Raw genomic sequence first — 21,582 nt, 5'->3', positions numbered from 1 at the left:
AGAAAGTGTGAGTGTGGAGAGTGAGTGTGAGAGTGTGGAGAGTGAGAGAGAGTGAGTGTGGAGAGTGAGAGTGTGAGTGTGGAGAGTGAGTGTGAGTGTGGAGAGTGAGGGAGTGTGAGTTTAGAGAGTGAGTGTGTGAGTGTGGAGAGTGAGAGAGTGTGAGTGTGGAGAGTGAGTGTGTGAGTGTGGAGAGTAAGAGAGTGTGAGTGTGGAGAGTGAGAGGGGGTGAGTGTGAGGAGTGAGAGAGTGTGAATGTGGAGAGTGAGTGTGGAGAGTGTGTGAGTGTGGAGAGTGAGTGTGAGTGTGGAGATTGAGTGTGTGAGTGTGGAGAGTGAGAGAGTGTGAGTGTGGAGAGTGAGTGTGTGAGTGTGGAGAGTGAGAGAGTGTGAGTGTGGAGAGTGAGTGTGTGTGTGGAGAGTGAGAGAGTGTGAGTGCGGAGAGTGAGAGAGTGTGAATGTGGAGAGTGAGAGAGTGCGAGTGTGGAGAGTGAGATTGTGAGTGTGGAGAGTGAGAGAGTGTGAATGTGGAGAGTGCGAGTGTGGAGAGTGAGATTGTGAGTGTGGAGAGTGAGAGAGTGTGAGTGTTGAGAGTGAGTGTGTGAGTGTGGAGAGTGAGAGAGTGTGAGTGCGGAGAGTGAGAGAGTGTGAGTGTAGAGAGTGAGAGAGTGCGAGTGTGGAGAGTGAGATTGTGAGTGTGGAGAGTGAGTGTGCGAGTATGGAGAGTGAGTGTGTGAGTGTGGAGAGTCAGTGTGAGTGTTGAGAGTGTGTGAGTGTGGAGATTGCGAGAGTGTGAGTGTGGAGAGTGAGAGAGTTTGAGTGTGGAGAGTGAGAGAGTGTGAGTGTGGAGAATGAGTGTGAGTGTGGAGAGTGAGAGTGTGAGTGTGGAGAGTGAGAGAGTGTGAGTGTGGAGAGTGAGGAAGTGTGAGTGTAGAGAGTGAGTGTGTGAGTGTGGAGAGTGATAGAGTTTGAGTGTGGAGAGTGAGTGTGTGAGTGTGGAGGTTGAGAGAGTGTGAGTGTGGAGAGTGAGTGTGTGAGTGTGGAGAGTAAGAGAGTGTGAGTGTGGAGAGTGAGAGAGGGTGAGTGTGAGGAGTGAGAGAGTGTGAATGTGGAGAGTGAGTGTGGAGTGTGTGTGTGTGGAGAGTGAGAGAGTGTGAGTGTGGAGAGTGAGTGTGTGAGTGTGGAGATTGAGAGAGTGTGAGTGTGAAGAGTGAGTGTGTGAGTGTGAAGAGTGAGTGTGAGTGTGGAGAGTGAGTGTGTGAGTGTGGAGAGTGAGAGAGTGTGAGTGTGGAGAGTGAAAGAGTGTGAGTGTGGAGAGTGAGTGTGTAAGTGTGGAGAGTGAGAGTGTGTGAGTGTGGAGAGTGAAAGAGTGTGAGTGTGGAGAGTGAATGTGAGTGTGGAGAGGGAGAGAGTATGAATGTGGAGAGTGAGTGTGTGAGTGTGGAGAGTGTGAGTGTGGAGAGTGAGAGTGTGAGTGTGAAGAGTGAGTGTGTGAGTGTGTGAGTGTGGAGAGTGAGTGTGGAGAGTGAGAGTGCGATTGTGGAGAGTGAGTGTGTGAGTGTGGAGAGTGAGAGTGTGAGTGTGGAGAGTGAGAGAGTGTGAGTGTGAAGAGTGAGTGTGTGAGTGTGGAGAGTGAGTGTGTGAGTGTGGAGAGTGAGTGTGTGAGTGTGGAGAGTGAGTGTGTGAGTGTGGAGAGTGAGTGTGTGACTGTGGAGAGTGAGAGAGTGTGAGTGTGAAGAGTGAGTGTGTGAGTGTGGAGAGTGAGAGTGTGAGTGTGGAGAGTGAGAGAGTGTGAGTGTAGAGATTGAAGGAGTGCAAGTGTGGAGAGTGAGATTGTGAGTGTGGAGAGTTAGTGTGCGAGTGTGGAGAGTGAGTGTGAGTGTGGAGAGTGAGAGAGTGTGAGTGTGGAGAGTGAGTGTGAGTATGGAGAGTGTCTGAGTGTGGAGACTGCGAGAGTGTGAGTGTGAAGAGTGAGAGAGTTTGAGTGTGGAGAGTGAGAGAGTGTGAGCGTGGAGAGTGAGTGTGAGTGTGGAGAGTGAGAGTGTGAGTGTGGAGAGTGAGAGAGTGTGAGTGTGGAGAGTGAGGGAGTGTGAGTGTGGAGAGTGAGTGTGAAGAGTGAGAGAGTGAGAGTGTGGAGAGTGAGTGTGTAAGTGTGGAGAGTGAGAGAGTGTGAGTGCGTAGAGTGAGAGTGTGAGTTTGGAAAGTGAGTGTGAGTGTGGTGAGTGAGTGTGAATGTGGCGAGTGAGAGTGTGAGTGTGGAGAGTGAGAGAGTGTGAGTGTAGAGACTGAGAGAGTGCGAGTGTGGAGAGTGAGATTGTGAGTGTGGAGAGTGAGTGTGCGAGTGTGGAGAGTGAGTGTGTGAGTGTGGAGAGTGAGAGAGTGTGAGTGTGGAGAGTGAGTGTGAGTGTGGAGAGTGTGTGAGTGTGGAGATTGCGAGATTGTGAGTGTGGAGAGTGAGAGAGTTTGAGTGTGGAGAGTGAGAGAGTGTGAGCGTGGAGAGTGAGTGTGAGTGTGGAGAGTGAGAGTGTGAGTTTGGAGAGTGAGAGAGTGTGAGTGTGGAGAGTGAGGGAGTGTGAGTGTGGAGATTGAGTGTGAAGTGTGGAGAGTGAGAGAGTGTGAGTGTGGAGAGTGAGAGTGTGAGTGTGGAGAGTGAGTGTGAGTGTGGAGAGTGAGGGAGTGTGAGTTTAGAGAGTGAATGTGTGAGTGTGGAGAGTGAGAGAGTGTGAGTGTGGAGAGTGAGTGTGTGAGTGTGCAGAGTAAGAGAGTGTGAGTGTGGAGAGTGAGAGAGGGTGAGTGTGAGGAGTGAGAGAGTGTGAATGTGGAGAGTGTGTGAGTGTGGAGAGTGAGAGAGTGTGAGTGTGGAGAGTGAGTGTGTGAGTGTGGAGAGTGAGAGTGAGTGTGGAGAGTGAGTGTGGAGAGTGAGAGAGTGTGAGTGTGGAGAGTGAGTGTGTGAGTGTGGAGAGTGAGAGAGTGTGTGTGTGGAGAGTGATTGAGTGAGTGTGGAGAGTGAGACAGTGTGAGTGTTGAGAGTGAGTGTGTGAATGTGTGAGTGTGGAGAGTGAGAGAGTGTGAGTGCGGAGAGTGAGAGAGTGTGAGTGTGGAGAGTGATAGAGTGTGAGTGTTGTGAGTGAGTGTGAATGTGGCGAGTGAGAGTGTGAGTGTGGAGAGTGAGAGAGTAGGAGTGTAGAGAGTGAGAGAGTGCGAGTGTGGAGAGTGAGATTGTGAATGTGGAGAGTGAGTGTGCGAGTGTGGAGAGTGAGTGTGTGAGTGTGGAGAGTGAGAGAGTGTGAGTGTGGAGAGTGAGTGTGCGAGTGTGGAGAGTGAGTGTGTGAGTGTGGAGATTGCGAGAGTGCGAGTGTGGAGAGTGAGAGTGTGAGTGTGGAGAGTGAGTGTGTGAGTGTGGAGAGTGAGTGTGTGAGAGTGGAGAGTGAGTGTGTGAGTGTGGAGAGTGAGTGTGTGACTGTGGAGAGTGAGAGAGTGTGAGTGTGGAGAGTGAGTGTGTGAGTGTGGAGAGTGAGAGAGTGTGAGTGTGAAGAGTGAGTGTGTGAGTGTGGAGAGTGAGTGTGTGGGTGTGGAGAGTGAGTGTGTGAGTGTGAAGAGTGAGAGAGTGTGAGTGCGGAGAGTGAGAGAGTGTGAGTGTGGAGAGTGAGTGTGTGAGTGTGGAGATTGCGAGAGTGCGAGTGTGGAGAGTGAGAGTGTGAGTGTGGAGAGTGAGTGTGTGAGTGTGGAGAGTGAGTGTGTGAGAGTGGAGAGTGAGTGTGTGAGTGTGGAGAGTGAGTGTGTGACTGTGGAGAGTGAGAGAGTGTGAGTGTGGAGAGTGAGTGTGTGAGTGTGGAGAGTGAGAGAGTGTGAGTGTGGAGAGTGAGTGTGTGAGAGTGGAGAGTGAGTGTGTGAGTGTGGAGAGTGAGTGTGTGACTGTGGAGAGTGAGAGAGTGTGAGTGTGGAGAGTGAGTGTGTGAGTGTGGAGAGTGAGAGAGTGTGAGTGTGAAGAGTGAGTGTGTGAGTGTGGAGAGTGAGTGTGTGGGTGTGGAGAGTGAGTGTGTGAGTGTGAAGAGTGAGAGAGTGTGAGTGCGGAGAGTGAGAGAGTGTGAGTGTGGAGAGTGATAGAGTGTGAGTGTGGAGAGTGAGTGTGAGTGTGGAGAGTGAGAGAGTGTGGGAGTGGAGAGTGAGAGTGTGTAAGTGTGGAGAGTGAGAGAGTGTGAGTGTGGAGAGAGTGAATGTGAGTGTGGAGAGTGAGAGTGTGTGAGTGTGGAGAGTGAGAGAGTGTGAGTGTGGAGAGTGTGGATGTGAGTGTGGAGAGTGAGAGTGTGTGAGTGTGGAGAGGGAGAGAGTGTGAGTGTGGAGAGAGTGAATGTGAGTGTGGAGAGGGAGAGAGTGTGGGAGTGGAGAGTGAGAGAGTGTGAGTGTGGAGAGTGAGAGAGTGTGACAGGAACAATGTATTGTGTCAGCCAACACTAACTTTTTGCTGGCTATCTGTTGCTTATGTCGTTTCGTCACCAGAACTTTACCTGTGACCGTTCTGCAGTGTACTCCCGCAACACACCTGTGTTCACACCTGTCTTGTAACCTCCTCAACTATCAGAATAGTGTGTAGCTGGGTACCTGGTGCTGTAGATGTATAAGTTAGTACCTATTGGTGTAGATGTACAAGTTAGTACCTGTTGGTGTAGATGTACAAGTTAGTACCTGGTGGTGGTGTAGATGTACAAGTTAGTACCTGGTGGTGGTGTAGATGTACGAGTTAGTACCTATTGGTGTAAATGTACAAGTTAGTACCTGGTGGTGGTGTAGATGTACAAGTTAGTACCTATTGGTGTAGATGTACAAGTTAGTACCTGGTGGTGGTGTAGATGTACAAGTTAGTACCTGGTGGTGGTGTAGATGTACAAGTTAGTACCTATTGGTGTAGATGTACAAGTTAGTACCTGGTGGTGGTGTAGATGTACAAGTTAGTACCTGGTGGTGGTGTAGATGTACAAGTTAGTACCTATTGGTGTAGATGTACAAGTTAGTACCTGGTGGTGGTGTAGATGTACAAGTTAGTACCTATTGGTGTAGATGTACAAGTTAGTACCTGGTGGTGGTGTAGATGTACAAGTTAGTACCTATTGGTGTAGATGTACAAGTTAATACCTGGTGGTGGTGTAGATGTACAAGTTAGTACCTATTGGTGTAGATGTACAAGTTAGTACCTGGTGGTGGTGTAGATGTAGAAGTTAGTACCTATTGGTGTAGATGTACAAGTTAATACCTGGTGGTGGTGTAGATGTACAAGTTAGTACCTATTGGTGTAGATGTACAAGTTAGTACCTGGTAGTGTAGATGTACAAATTAGTTCCTGGTGGTGTAGATGGACAGGTTAGTTCCTGGTGGTGTACATGTACAAGTTAGACCTTGGTGGTGTAGATGTACAAATTAGTACCTGGTGGTGTAGATGGACAGGTTAGTACCTGGTACAGGGTGGTTCTGTGAGGCAGGGGGAACCCTTCCCACTGTTTCACTTGGACAAACAATAACACCAACAGTGACTCGGGGCTTAAAGCAGGTCACATTCAACAAGCCACACCCTATTCAGTGCATCCATTAAAAGCAGGAAACTGGCAGCACCCATCTATCAGCACACTGTTGCTCAACACACAGCAAGAATGATTCACGCTACTCTGCCACAAGGAACTTTGATCGTCACTAAAGTTATCGAGAATCTCAGTTAAGAAGGAGCTTGACGCAGTTAATGCCAGCAGTGTCACAACACAGGTTCGACGCTGGTCATAACTTCCTTGGCTGAATATTTGGAAGTGAGCCTTACACGATGCCTCTAATAACAACTACATAATATATCGTATAACTTCAGCGACAGATACAAAACTAACTTTAAGCTGCTTGATACAGATTAATTTAGGACATTGTACACAACCTGTGTTAGGTTGATCCTTAAGTATTGGTGGCCAGCATCAAGAGACTACCTGATCATGTGTATAAAATCTAAACAATATTTAAACTACAACAATGAGTCCGAAAGCAATGGACTCCGAGGACAGCATTAAGAAACATTACCTCACAATACTAGATGAGAAGTCCGGGGGAGGCACGTGATCATAACATACAAAATACTCAGAAGACTTGATAATTAGATAGAGACAGGCTGTTTGAGATTCGAGAAGAGACAGCAAGGGGACACATATTGTAACTAAAATGTAGATTAACTACAGGGAAGTTTGTATTCAGTTTTCAGTTCCTTTTACGAAAGTGGAACACACTGGTTGAATAGGTGAAGGCAAACTTTATACATAGTTTCAAGAGAAGGTATGAACGAGCCCTGGAGGTCAGAAATCAGGAAAGCTGGTCGAAATGTACCGCATACTTTTCTGTTGTGTCTAACAATACTTTATTACGTGTAACTACATTACCTGTACACTCCAGAAAATAATTAATTTTTATAATTATTATTATCATTATTATTAATATTATTATTATTATTATTATTATTATTATTATTATTATTATCATTATTATCATTATTATTATTATTATTATTATTATTATTATTATTATTATTATTATCATCATCATCATCATCATTATTATTATCACCATTATTATTATCATCATCATCATTATTATTATCATCATCATCATCATAAGAGGTAAAGAGACTGGGACAAGGGCTGTGATTCAACATGTACACGCACAACATGGCGAGTCCAATATATACCTGGCCAGTCAGGTGATGTGTTTAATAAGCTCAGTTATTATCGACTCAGACTGAAGAAGAAATATTTACTTGGCTTCAGTTACTGTGTGTAAACACAGGATAAACATTCTAAATGTTAACAACACAAGCAGTTAACATACGATACTGAATAATGAATCAAAGTAAAACAATGTAAACCGTGAGTATTGTTGACTGTGTAACGGAGCTGAGGACGACACAGTTACTGTGTGACCACCACCCTGGCCTGGCCAGGTACCTCTCTCACATCTCTCTCTCTCTCTCTCTCTCTCTCTCTCTCTCTTTCCACCACCCACACTCTCTCACCTTTCCCGGACACACACACACACACACACACACACACACACACACACACACACACACACACACACACCAGGAGCTGTGACTCGACCCCTGCAACCACAAATAGGTGAGTACACACACACACAGACACATACAATTGGAGGCTGAAGACTCAGACGAGTCACAGAGATGTTAGGAAGTATTTCTTCAGTCATAGAGTTGTCAGGAAGTGGAAGTCTAGCAAGTGATGTAGTGGAGGAAGGAACCATACATAGCTTTAAGACGAGGTATGACAAAGCTCAGGGAGCAGAGAGAGAGAGAGCAAGGACCTAGTAGCGATCAGTGAAGAGGCGGGGCCAGGAGCTGTGAATCAACCCTTGCAATCACAAATAGGCGAGTACACACACATTAGCACATAACCCCCCATATATATATATATATATATATATATATATATATATATATATATATATATATATATATATATATATATATATATATATATATATATATATATATATATATATATATATATGCAATAAGATCACAGTAAACAGGTGATTTCAAAATATGCAAAACAACCACTCTGAAAGAATAGAGAAATTCCAAGCGCTTTCGTGAGTAGTCACGAAAGCGCTTGGAATTTCTCTATTCTTTCAGAGTGGTTGTTTTGCATATATATATATATATAGGTTTTGTGTGCGAGGGGCTTGGACTTCCAGCAGGCATGCGTGAGCGTGTTTGATAGGAGTGAATGGAGACAAATGGGTTTTAATACTTGACGTGCTGTTGGAGTGTGAGCAAAGTAACATTTATGAAGGGATTCAGGGAAACCGGCAGGCCGGACTTGAGTCCTGGAGATGGGAAGTACAGTGCCTGCACTCTGAAGGAGGGGTGTTAATGTTGCAGTTTAAAAACTGTAGTGTAAAGCACCCTTCTGGCAAGACAGTGATGGAGTGAATGATGGTGAAAGTTTTTCTTTTTCGGGCCACCCTGCCTTGGTGGGAATCGGCCGGTGTGATAATAAAAATAAAAAAAAAATATATATATATATATATATATATATATATATATATATATACACTTGCCATACTCCGTAGTGGAAGGGGGTGGAGCTGCCAGCCACAGGGAGACCCAGAAGATCCGAAAATATGAAGACCTTCCCCCTTGCTATAACTTCATTCCAATAGGGTCGGAGACCCTTGGAGCATGGGGCAAGTGTGCTCTAAAGTTCCTCAAAGAGCTAGGTGAAAAGCTCATCATAGAAACCAAGGACCACAGGGCGACCAGCTTCCTCTTTCAGAGACTCAGTGTTGCGATCCAGAGAGGAAATGCCTGCAGCATTCTGGGCACGCGGCCCACCGCAGGGGAGCTGGACGAAGTATTCGAGATGTAGCTCTGAGTTACCTATGTTGTTTTACTTTCTGTTGTATTTTTGTGAATGTTTGGCCAATGTATTTTGTCTTTAAATAAAACATACTTGAAATATAGGGGGTGGTAGGAGAAAATTCTCAAACAGCTTCAGGGAGAACCTTAAGTTTTCCCTGAAGCAAGTTTATTCTTTTCTCTGAGGATGAAGGTCCCTAGGACAGTTCTAGAGGTGGTACCTCCCTATATATATATATATATATATATATATATATATATATATATATATATATATATATATATATATATATATATATATATATATATGCAAAACAACCACTCTGAAAGAATAGAGAAATTCCAAGCGCTTTCGTGACTACTCACATTATCAAAGAACTATGAAAGTAAAGCATCCAAGGAAGCTATATAAGGGGTCTGGCCAACACCTCACTATCAGATCCCACAACGGTTAAACACCTGATGCGCGACGACCCAACTGGACAGGTCCTTTGCACAACTCACCCACAAACTATTCTACCCAAGAAAATTTAAAAATTATTATTTGTCCAGTGTATTATTAAATTCTTCCCAAATTCTATTAATTATAAATGGATCTAATTTATATAAACCAAAGGAAATATTCATATTATTGTCAAAACTGCTTTTTATGAAACAAGATTCAATTATATTCCTGTCGACCATGGACTTGCTTGATACTACTTTCTCAACTTTTTGAAAATCAATTGGATGGTTAAAATCTCTTACATGAATAAATAGAGCATTGGAATCTTGTCCAGTTCTAATGCTATATTTATGTTGTTTTAATCTTAGTTCGAGATTTTTACCAGTTTGACCGTAATAAGCTTTATCGCAAATTTTACAAGGAATCTTATAGACACATCCAACAGCATTTTGGGGGGAATTCTTTATCAAAAGTTTTTTTACTGTATCAAGATTTTTGAATACAACTTTAATATTAAAAGTCTTAAGAAGAGAAGGCATATCAACCAAGTTTTCATGGTAAGGGAGAACCAACATATTTTTAGTTGAATAAGGCTGGTTGTCCCTTTTTGGATTGTAAAAAGTATTTCTAGCAACTTTAAAAGATTTATCAATTACATTTCTTGGGTATTTTAAATCATTACCTATTTCATAAATTTTGGATATTTCCTCATCTATGAACTCAGGACTACAAATTCGTAAAGCTCTCAAAAACATTGATGAGAAAACAGACAGTTTGACTCTATCTTGATGCGAGGAATAATAGTGGACATAGGAACAGTTATTTGTAGGTTTTCTGTAAATTTTAAATTTGAATTCATTATTACCCTTAATAATTAAAACATCTAGAAAAGGCAATGAGTTATTTTCTTCAAACTCAACAGTAAAGTTTATAGAATGGGCTAAGCTATTTAATTTTCCAAGGAAATGGTGTATATCTACATTTTTGGGCATAAGACACAAAATATCATCAACATATCTGAACCATTTAGCTCTATTAGGGAGGTTGCTTAACACAATCCTTTTTTCTTGAGTGAGGTTTGTAGTCTCTGGCCCCCTAGACTGTACTCCGTCTTCTTTGCCCTTCCCCAATCTTCATGACTTTGCACTTGGTGGGGTTGAACTCCAGGAGCCAATTGCAGGACCAGGTCTGCAGCCTGTCCAGATCCCTTTGTAGTTCTTCTCTGTCTTCGACCGAATGAATTCTTCTCATCAACTTCACGTCATCTGCAAACAGAGACACTTCGGAGTCTATTCCTTCCGTCATGTTCACAAATACCAGAAACAGCACTGGTCCTAGGACTGACCCCTGTGGGACCCCGCTGGTCACAGGCGCCCACTCTGACACCTCGCCACGTGTGTGTGCGTGCGTGTGTGTGTACTCACCTATTTGTGGTTGCAGGGGTCGAGTGTGTGTGTGTGTGTGTGTGTGTGTGTGTGTGTGTGTGTGTGTGTGTGTGTGTGTGTGTGTGTGTGTGTGTGTGTGTGTGTGTGTGTGTGTGTGTGTGTGTGTTTGTGTGTGTGTGTGTGTGTGTGTATGTGTGTGTGTGTGTGTGTGTTTAAACATAAGGTAGACCAAAACATAAGGTGTCTCTGGTAGGACTGAAAAGCAGATGATGGTGTGACTGCTGACTGAAACAAGTCTGAGCAGTACACTACTGACGCTCTCTCTTCACACACACAGTGTCCATGGTTCGATCCCCGGCAAAGGTGAAAACAGTGGGCGTGCTTCCTTACACTTGTCCCCGTTCATCTAGCAAGCAAGTAGGTGTTAGAGTCGACTGATGTGGGTAGCATCCTGCAGGACAAGATTTAAGAACCCTAGTGGAAATAAAAAAGATAGTCCCTCTATGACGCTCCAATTTTCTTGGGTTATCCTGATGTGAGAGGCTAACCCTCTGGGGTTAAAAATACAAACAAAATCTTAACAACACCGCAGAGTCAACCCCCTCGATCAGGATCTCATTACACTCTACTTGTGTCTCACTTTCCATGGGTTACTAGGGTTTATTGAAACCTAAGCCTAATGTAGACTCAGGAATAGGCTGGACCAATATTTCAACCAGATGAGAGACGAGAGGGAAGGATAGGGGGGGGGGGAGGGTGTAGAAGACTTCCTGCCAGTAGACCTGCTGCAGTGTTTCTCTGTTCTTATGTTAATAAACATCGTAACCAACTTCACGGTGAGGAAGTTTATTCTTCACCTAAAACTTACTCAGGTATAATATTCAACCTTCATGTAACAAGTTATATTATTAAGTATGTATATGACTCAGGAAGCCAGGACTACTTTCTCTGAGTGAGGCTGTTGTGCTGCTGCATTGCTGTGTTGCTGTGCTGCTGTGTTGCTGTGTTGCTGTGCTGCTGTGTTGCTGTGTTGCTGTGTTGCTGTGTTGCTGTGTTGCTGTGCTGCTGTGTTGCTGTGCTGCTGTGTTGCTGTGTTGCTGTGTTGCTGTGTTGCTGTGCTGCAGTGCTGCTGTGCTGCTGTGTTGCTGTGTTGCTGTGTTGATGTGTTGCTGTGTTGCTGTGTTGCTGTGCTGCTGTGCTGCTGTGTTGCTGTGCTGCTGTGCTGCTGTGCTGCTGTGCTGCTGTGTTGCTGTGCTGCTGTGTTGCTGTGCTGCTGTGCTGCTGTGTTGCTGTGTTGCTGTGTTGCTGTGTTGCTGTGCTGCAGTGCTGCTGTGTTGCTGTGCTGCTGTGTTGCTGTGCTGCTGTGCTGCTGTGTTGCTGTGTTGCTGTGTTGCTGTGTTGCTGTGCTGCTGTGTTGCTGTGTTGCTGTGATGCTGTGCTCCTGCGTTGCTGTGTTGCTGTGTTGCTGTGCTGCTGTGTTGCTGTGCTGCAGTGTTGCTGTGTTGCTGTGCTGCTGAGTTGCTGTGCTGCTGTGCTGCTGTGTTGCTGTGTTGCTGTGTTGCTGTGTTGCTGTGCTGTTGTGTTGCTGTGCTGCTGTGCTGTTGCGTTGCTGTGTTGCTGTGTTGCTGTGCTGTTGTGTTGCTGTGCTGCTGTGCTGCTGCGTTGCTGTGTTGCTGTGTTGCTGTGCTGCTGTGTTGCTGTGCTGCTGTGCTGCTGTGTTGCTGTGTTGCTGTGCTGTTGTGTTGCTGTGCTGCTGTGCTGCTGCGTTGCTGTGTTGCTGTGCTGTTGTGTTGCTGTGCTGCTGTGTTGCTGTGCTGTTGTGTTGCTGTGTTGCAATGCTGCTGTGTTGCTGTGTTGCTGTGCTGCTGTGTTGCTGTGTTGCTGTGCTGTTGTGTTGCTGTGTTGCAATGCTGCTGTGTTGCTGTGTTGCTGTGCTGCTGTGCTGCTGTGCTGCTGCGTTGCTGTGTTGCTGTGTTGCTGTGCTGCTGTGTTGCTGTGCTGCTGTGCTGCTGTGTTGCTGTGCTGCTGTGCTGCTGTGTTGCTGTGCTGCTGTGTTGCTGTGTTGCTGTGTTGCAGTGTTGCTGTGTCGCTGTGTCGCTGTGCTGCTGTGTTGCTGTGTTGCTGTGCTGCTGTATTGCTGTGTTGCTATGTTGCTGTGCTGCTGTGTTGCTGTGTTGCTGTGCTGCTGTGTTGCTGTGTTGTTGTGTTCCTGTGCTGCTGTTTTGCTGTGCTGCTGTGTTGCTGTGCTGCTGTGCTGCTGCGTTGCTGTGTTGCTGTGTTGCTGTGCTGCTGTGTTGCTGTGCTGCTGTGCTGCTGTGTTGCTGTGCTGCTGTGTTGCTGTGTTGCTGTGTTGCTGTGCTGCTGTGTTGCTGTGTTGCTGTGTTGCTGTGTTGCTGTGTTGCTGTGCTGTTGTGTTGCTGTGCTGCTGTGCTGCTGCGTTGCTGTGTTGCTGTGCTGTTGTGTTGCTGTGCTGCTGTGCTGCTGCGTTGCTGTGTTGCTGTGTTGCTGTGTTGCTGTGCTGTTGTGTTGCTGTGTTGCAATGCTGCTGTGTTGCTGTGTTGCTGTGCTGCTGTGTTGCTGTGTTGCTGTGTTGCTGTGCTGCTGTGTTGCTGTGTTGCTGTGCTGCTGTGTTGCTGTGCTGCTGTGTTGCTGTGCTGCTGTGCTCCTGCGTTGCTGTGTTGCTGTGTTGCTGTGCTGATGTGTTGCTGTGCTGCTGTGTTGCTGTGTTGCTATGTTGCTGTGCTGCTGTGTTGCTGTGCTGCTGTGTTGCTGTGTTGCTGTGTTCCTGTGCTGCTGTGTTGCTGTGCTGCTGTGCTGCTGCGTTGCTGTGTTGCTGTGTTGCTGTGCTGCTGTGTTGCTGTGCTGCTGTGCTGCTGTGTTGCTGTGCTGCTGTGCTGCTGTGTTGCTGTGCTGCTGTGTTGCTGTGTTGCTGTGTTGCAGTGTTGCTGTGTCGCTGTGTCGCTGTGCTGCTGTGTTGCTGTGTTGCTGTGCTGCTGTGCTGCTGTGTTGTTGTGTTGCTGTGCTGCTGTGTTGCTGCGTTGCTGTGCTGCTGTGCTGCTGTGCTGCTATGCTGCTGTGCTGCTGTGTTTCTGTGTTGCTGTGCTGTTGTGCAGCTGCGCTGCTGCATTGCTGTGTTGCTGTGCTGCTGTGCTGCTGTGTTGCTGTGCTGTTGTGCTGCTGCGCTGCTGTGCTGCTGTGTTGCTGTGCTGCTGTACTGCTGTGTTGCTGTGTTCATGTGTTGCTGTGCTACTGTGTTGCTGTGCTGTGCTGCTGTGTTGCTATGTTGCTGTGTTGCTGTGCTGCTGTGTTGCTGCGTTGCTGTGTTGCTGTGTTGCTGTGTTGCTGTGCTGCTGTGCCGCTGTGCTGCTGTATTTCTGTGTTGCTGTGCTGTTGTGCTGCTGCGCTGCTGCGTTGCTGTGTTGCTGTGCTGCTGTGTTGCTGTGTTGCTGTGCTGTTGTGTTGCTGTGCTGCTGTGCTGCTGTTGTGCTGCTGCGCTGCTGTGCTGCTGTGTTGCTGTGGTGCTGTACTGCTGTGTTGCTGTGTTGCTGTGTTGCTGTGTTGATGTGTTGCTGTGCTGCTGTGTTGCTGTGCTGCTGTGCTGCTGTGTTGCTATGTTGCTGTGTTGCTGTGCTGCTGTGTTGCTGCGTTGCTGTGTTGCTGTGTTGCTGTGTTGCTGTGCTGCTGTGCCGCTGTGCTGCTGTATTTCTGTGTTGCTGTGCTGTTGTGCTGCTGCGCTGCTGCGTTGCTGTGTTGCTGTGCTGCTGTGTTGCTGTGTTGCTGTGCTGTGTTGTTGCTGTGCTGCTGTGCTGCTGTGTTGCTGTGTTGTTGTGCTGTTGTGCTGCTGTGCTGCTGTGTTGCTGGTTTGCTGTGTTGCTGTGGTGCTGTGGTGCTGTGCTGTTGTGTTGCTGTGTTGCTGTGCTGCTGTGCTGCTGTGCTGCTGTGTTGCTGGTTTGCTGTGTTGCTGTGGTGCTGTGCTGCTGTGTTGCTGCGCTGCTGTGTTGCTGCGCTGCTGTGCTTCTGTGCTGCTGTGTTGCTGTGCTGCTGCGCTGCTGCGCTTCTGTGCTGCTGTGTTGCTGTGCTGCTGTGCTGTTGTGCTGCTGCGCTGCTGTGCTGCTGCGCTGTGTTGCTGCGCTGCTGTGGTGCTGTGCTGTTGTGCTGCTGCGCTGCTGTGCTGTTGCACTGTGTTGCTGCGCTGCTGTGGTGCTGTATTGCTGCGCTGCTGAGCTGCTGTGCTGCTGCGCTGTGTTGCTGCGCTGCTGTGCTGCTGTGCTGTTGTGCTGTTGTGCTGTTGTGCTGCTTCGCTGCTGTGCTGCTGCGCTGTGTTGCTGCGCTGCTGTGCTGCTGTGTTGCTGTGCTGCTGTGCTGCTGTGCTGCTGTGTTGCTGTGTCGCTGTGTTGCTGTGCTGCTGTGTTGCTGTGCTGCTGTGCTGCTGTACTGCTGTGCTTCTGTGCTGTTTTGCTGCTGCGCTGCTGCGTTGCTGTGTTGCTGTGCTGCTGTGCTGTTGTGTTGCTGTGCTGTTGTGCTGCTGCGCTGCTGTGCTGCTGTGTTGCTGTGCTGCTGTGTTGCTGAGCTGCTGTGCTGCTGTGTTGCTGTGTTGCTGTATTGCTGTGCTGCTGTGTGGCTGTATTGCTGTGTTGCTGTGTTGATGTGTTGCTGTATTGCTGCGCTGCTGCGCTGTTGTACTGCTGCAATCTGGGAGATGCGCCTGTCATTATTATTATTATTATTATTATTATTATTATTATTATTATTATTATTATTATTATTATTATTATTATTATTTCACCACTACCACCATCACCACTACCACCATCACCACTACCACCATCATCACTACTACCATCATCACTACCACCATCACCACTAGTACCATCACGTGACACTAGTACCATCACCACTAGTACCATCACGTGACACTTGTACCATCACCACTAGTACCATCACCACTAGTACCATCACCATCAGTACCATCACTAGTACCATCATCACTAGTACCATCATCACTAGTACCATCATCACTAGTACCATCACCACCAGTACCATCACTACTAGTACCATCACTACTAGTACCATCACTAGTACCATCACCACTAGTACCATCACCACTAGTACCATCACCACTAGTACCATCACCACCAGTACCATCACCACTAGTACCATCACCACCAGTACCATCACTACTAGTACCATCACTACTAGTACTATCACTAGTACCATCACCACTAGTACCATCACCACTAGTACCATCACCACAACCACCACCACCACTACAATCACCACTACTACCATCACCACTACTACCATCACCACTACTACCATCACCACCACTGCCATCACCACTACTACCACCACAACTACTACCATCACCACTACTACCATCAACACTACTACAATCACCACTACTACAATCACCTCCACTGCCATCACCACTACTACCATCAACACTACTACCAACACCACTACTACCATCCCCTCTACTACCATCAACACTAATACCATCACTACTACTACCATCACTACCAATACCATCACCATCACTACCATTACCACTACTACCATCACCACTAATACCGTCACTACCACTACCATCACCACTACTAGCATCACCACTATTACCATAATCACTACGTCAATCACCACTACTATCACCACTACTACCAACGCCACCACTACCATCACCACTACCACCATGACCACCACTACCATCACAACAATTACCATCACCAATACTACCATCAACACCATTACCGTCACCACCAGTACCATTACCACCAGTACCATCACTACTACTACCTTCACCACCACTACAATCAAGACTACTACCATCACCACCATTACCGTCACCACCATCACCACTACCACCATCACCACTACCACCATCACCACTACTACCATCATCACTACTACCATCACCACTACCACCATCACCACTACCACCATCACCACTACTACCATCATCACTACTACCATCACCACTACTACCATCACCACTACTACCATCACCACTACTACCATCACCACCACTGCCATCACCACTACTACCACCACAACTACTACCATCACCACTACTACCATCACCAACACTTTCATCACCACTACTACCATCATCACTACTACCATCACCACTACTACCATCACCACTACTACTATCACCACCACTACCATCATCACTACTACCATCACCACCAATACAATCCCCACCAAAACCTTCACCACTACAACCATCACCACTACTACCATCACCACTACTACCATCACCACTACTACCATCACCACTACTACCATCACCACCACTACCATCACCACCACTACCATCACCACCACTACCATCACCACTACTACCATCACCACCACTACCATCACCACTGCTAATATCACCACCGCTACTGTCAACAGCACTACCAACTCCACCACTACCATCACCACTACTACCATCACCACTACTTCCATCAACACTACTACCATCACCACCACTACCATCACCACCACTACAATCATCACTACTACCATCACCACTACTACCATCACCACTACTACCATCACCACTACTACCATCACCACTACTACCAATACCACTACTACTATCACCACTACTACCCTCACAACTGCTATCAATACCACTACTACCATCACCACTACTATCATCACCACTACTACCATCACCACTACTACCATCACTACGATTTTCATTTCCACTACTACCATCACTACTATTACCACTACTACCACCACCACTACTACCATCATCACTACTACCATCACCACTACTAACATCACCCCTACTACCATCACCACTACTACCATCATCACTACTACCATCACCACTACCACCATCACCATCACATGTACCACCATCACCACTACCACCATCACCACTACCACCATCACCACTACTACCATCACCACTACCACCATCACCACTACTACCATCACCACTACCACCATCACCACTACTACCATCACCACTACTACCATCACCACTACTACCATCACCACTACTACCATCATCACCACTACCATCACCACTACTGCCATCACCACTACCACCATCACCACTACTACCATCACCACTATCAGCATCACCACTACCACCATCACCACTACTGCCATCACCACTACCACCATCACCACTACTACCATCACCACTATCAGCATCACCACTACCACTATCACCATTACCACCATCACCACTACCACAATCACCACTACCACCATCATCACTACTGCCATCACCACTTACCACCACTTACCACTCACCCACTAAACACCACTACTACCATCACCACTACTACCATCACCACTACTACCATCACCACTACTACCATCACCACTACTACCATCACCACTACCACCATCACCACTACCACCATCATCACTACCACCATCACCACTACTACCATCATCACTACTACCATCACCACTACCACCATCACCACTACCACCATCACCACTACCACAATCAGCACTACTACCATCATCACTACTACCATCACCACTACCACCATCACCACTACCACCATCACCACTACTACCATCATCACTACTACCATCACCACTACCACCATCACCATTACCATCACCACTACCACCATCACCACTACCACCATCACCACTACCACCATCATCACTACCACCATCACCACTACCACCATCACCACTACTACCATCATCACTACTACCATCACCACTACTACCATCACCACTACTACCATCACCACTACTACCATCACCACTACTACCATCACCACTACTACCATCACCACTACTACCATCACCACTACTACCATCACCACTACTACCATCACCACTACCACCATCACCACTACTACCATCACCACTACTACCATCACCACTACTACCATCACCAATACTATCATCACCACTACTACCGTCACCACTATTACCATCACCACTACTACCATCACCACCACTGCCATCACCACCACTTCCATCACCACTTCTACCGTTACCACTACTACCATCACCACTACTACCATCACCACCACTACCATCACCACTACTACCATCAGCACTACTACCATCACCACTACTACCATCATCACTACTACCATCACCACTACCACCATCACCACTACCACCATCACCACTACCACCATCACCACTACTACCATCATCACTACTACCATCATCACTACCACCATCACCACTACCACCATCACCACTACTACCATCATCACTACTACCATCATCACTACTACCATCACCACTACCACCATCACCACTACTACCATCACCACTACTACCATCACTACAACTACCATCACCAATACTACCATCTCCACTAGTACCACCATCACTACTACCATCACCACCACTATAATCCCCATCACTACCATCACCACTACAACCATCACCAATACTACAATCACCACTACTACCATCACCAGTACTACCATCAACACTGCTACCATCACCAGTACTACAATCTCCACCCCTACCGTTAACACCACTACCATCACCACCACTACCATCACCACCACTTCCATCACCACTACTACCATCACCACTACTTCCATCACCACTTCTACCATCACCACTACTACCATCACCACCACTTCCATCACCACTACTACCATCACTACCATTACCATCACCACCACTACCATCATCCCCATTTGCATCACCACTACTACCATCACCACTACTACCATCACCACTTCTACCATCACCACTACTACCATCACCACTACTACCATCACCACTACTACCATCACTACAACTACCATCACCAATACTACCATCACCACTAGTACCACCATCACTACTACCATCACCACCACTATAATCCCCATCACTACCATCACCACTACTACCATCACCACTACTACCATCACCACTACTACCATCACCACTACTACCATCACCACTACTACCATCACCACTACTACCATCACCACTACTACCATCACCACTACTACCATCACCACTACTACAATCACCACTACCACCATCACTACCACCATCACCACTACCACCATCACCACTACCACCATCACCACTACCACCATCACCACTACCACCATCACCACTACCATCATCACTACTACCATCACCACTACCACCATCACCACTACCATCATCACTACTACCATCATAAGTACCACCATCACCACTACCACCATCACCAATACCACCATCACCACTACCATCACCACTACCATTATCACCACTACCACCATCACCACTATCACCATCACCACTACCACCATCGCCACTACTATCATCACCATTGCTACCATCACCACTGCTACCATCACCACTAGTACCATCACCGATAACTTCCATCACTATTACTACCATCACCATTACTACCATCACCACCCCTTCCATCACCACCACTACCTTCACCACTTACATCACCACTACTTCCATCACCACTTTTACCATCACCATTTCTACCACCACCTCTTCTACCATCACCACTTCTACCATCACCACTTCTACCATCACCACTTACATCACCACTACTACCATCACCACTACTACCATCACCACTACTACCATCACCACTACTACCATCACCACTACTACCATCACCACTACTACCATCACCACTACTACCATCACCACTACCACCATCACCACTACTACCATCACCACTACTACCATCACCACTACTACCATCACCACTACTACCATCACCACTACTACCATCACCACTACTACCAATACCACTACTACCCTCACCACTGCTATCAATACCACTACTGCAATCACCACTACTATCATCACCACTACTACCATCACCACTACTACCAATACCACTACTACTATCACCACTACTACCATCACCACTACTACCATCACCACTACTACCATCACCACTACTACCATCACCACTACTACTATTACTACCACTACCACCATCACTACTACCATTACCACTACTACCATCACCACTACTACCATCACCACTACTACCATCACCTCTACTACCATCTCCACTACCACCATCACCACTACCACCATCACCACTACCATCACAACTACCCCCTTCACCACTACCACCATCACCACTACCACCATCACCACTACCACCATCACCACTACCACCATCACCACTACCACCATCACCACTACCACCATCACCACTACTACCATCGCCACTACCACCATCACCACTACTACCATCACCACTATTAAGATCACCACTACCACCATCACCACTAACACCATCACCACTACCACCATCACCATACCCCCATCACCACTACTGCCATCACCACTACCACCATCACCACTACCACCATCACCACTACTACCATCACCACTATCACCATCACCACTACCACCATCACCATTACCACCATCACCACTACTACAATCACCACTACCACCATCATCACTACTGCCATCATAACTACCACCATCACCACTACCACCATTACTACTACCATCATCACTACTACCATCATGACTACCACCATCACCAATACCACCATCACCACTACTACCATCACCACTACCACCATCACCACTACCACCATCACCACTACTACCATCACCACTACCACCATCACCACTAACCATCACCACTATCACCATCACCACTACCACCATCACCACTACCACCATCACCACTACCACCATCACCACTACCACCATCACCACTACCATCACCACTAACACCATCACCACTACCACCACCATCACCACTACTACCATCACCACTGCCACCATCACCACTACCACTATCATCACTACCATCACCACTGCCACCATCACCACTACCACCATCACCACTGCCACCATCACCACTACCACCATCACCACTACCACTATCACCACTACCAACATCACCACTACCATCACCACTACCATCATCACCACTACCACCATCACCACTACCACCATCACCACTACCACAATTACCACTACCACCATCACCACTACCATCACCACTACCACCATCACCACTACCTCCATCACTACCACCGTCACCACTACCACCATCACCACTACCATCACCACTACCACTATCACCACTACCACCATCACCACTACCATCACCACTACCACCATCACCACTACCACCATCACCACTACCACCATCACCATTACCACCATCACCACTACCACCATCATCACTACCACCATCACCACTACCATCACCACTACCACCATCACCACTACCACCATTACCACTACCACCATCACCACTACCACCATCACCACTACCACAATTACCACTACCACCATCACCACTACCATCACCACTACCACCATCACCACTACCTCCATCACTACCACCGTCACCACTACCACCATCACCACTACCATCACCACTACCACTATCACCACTACCACCATCACCACTACCATCACCACTACCACTAT

This window comes from Cherax quadricarinatus, chromosome 9 (assembly GCF_038502225.1).
Source record: "Cherax quadricarinatus isolate ZL_2023a chromosome 9, ASM3850222v1, whole genome shotgun sequence".
Lineage (NCBI taxonomy): Eukaryota > Metazoa > Arthropoda > Malacostraca > Decapoda > Parastacidae > Cherax > Cherax quadricarinatus.
Note: the sequence above shows the minus strand (reverse complement) of the source record.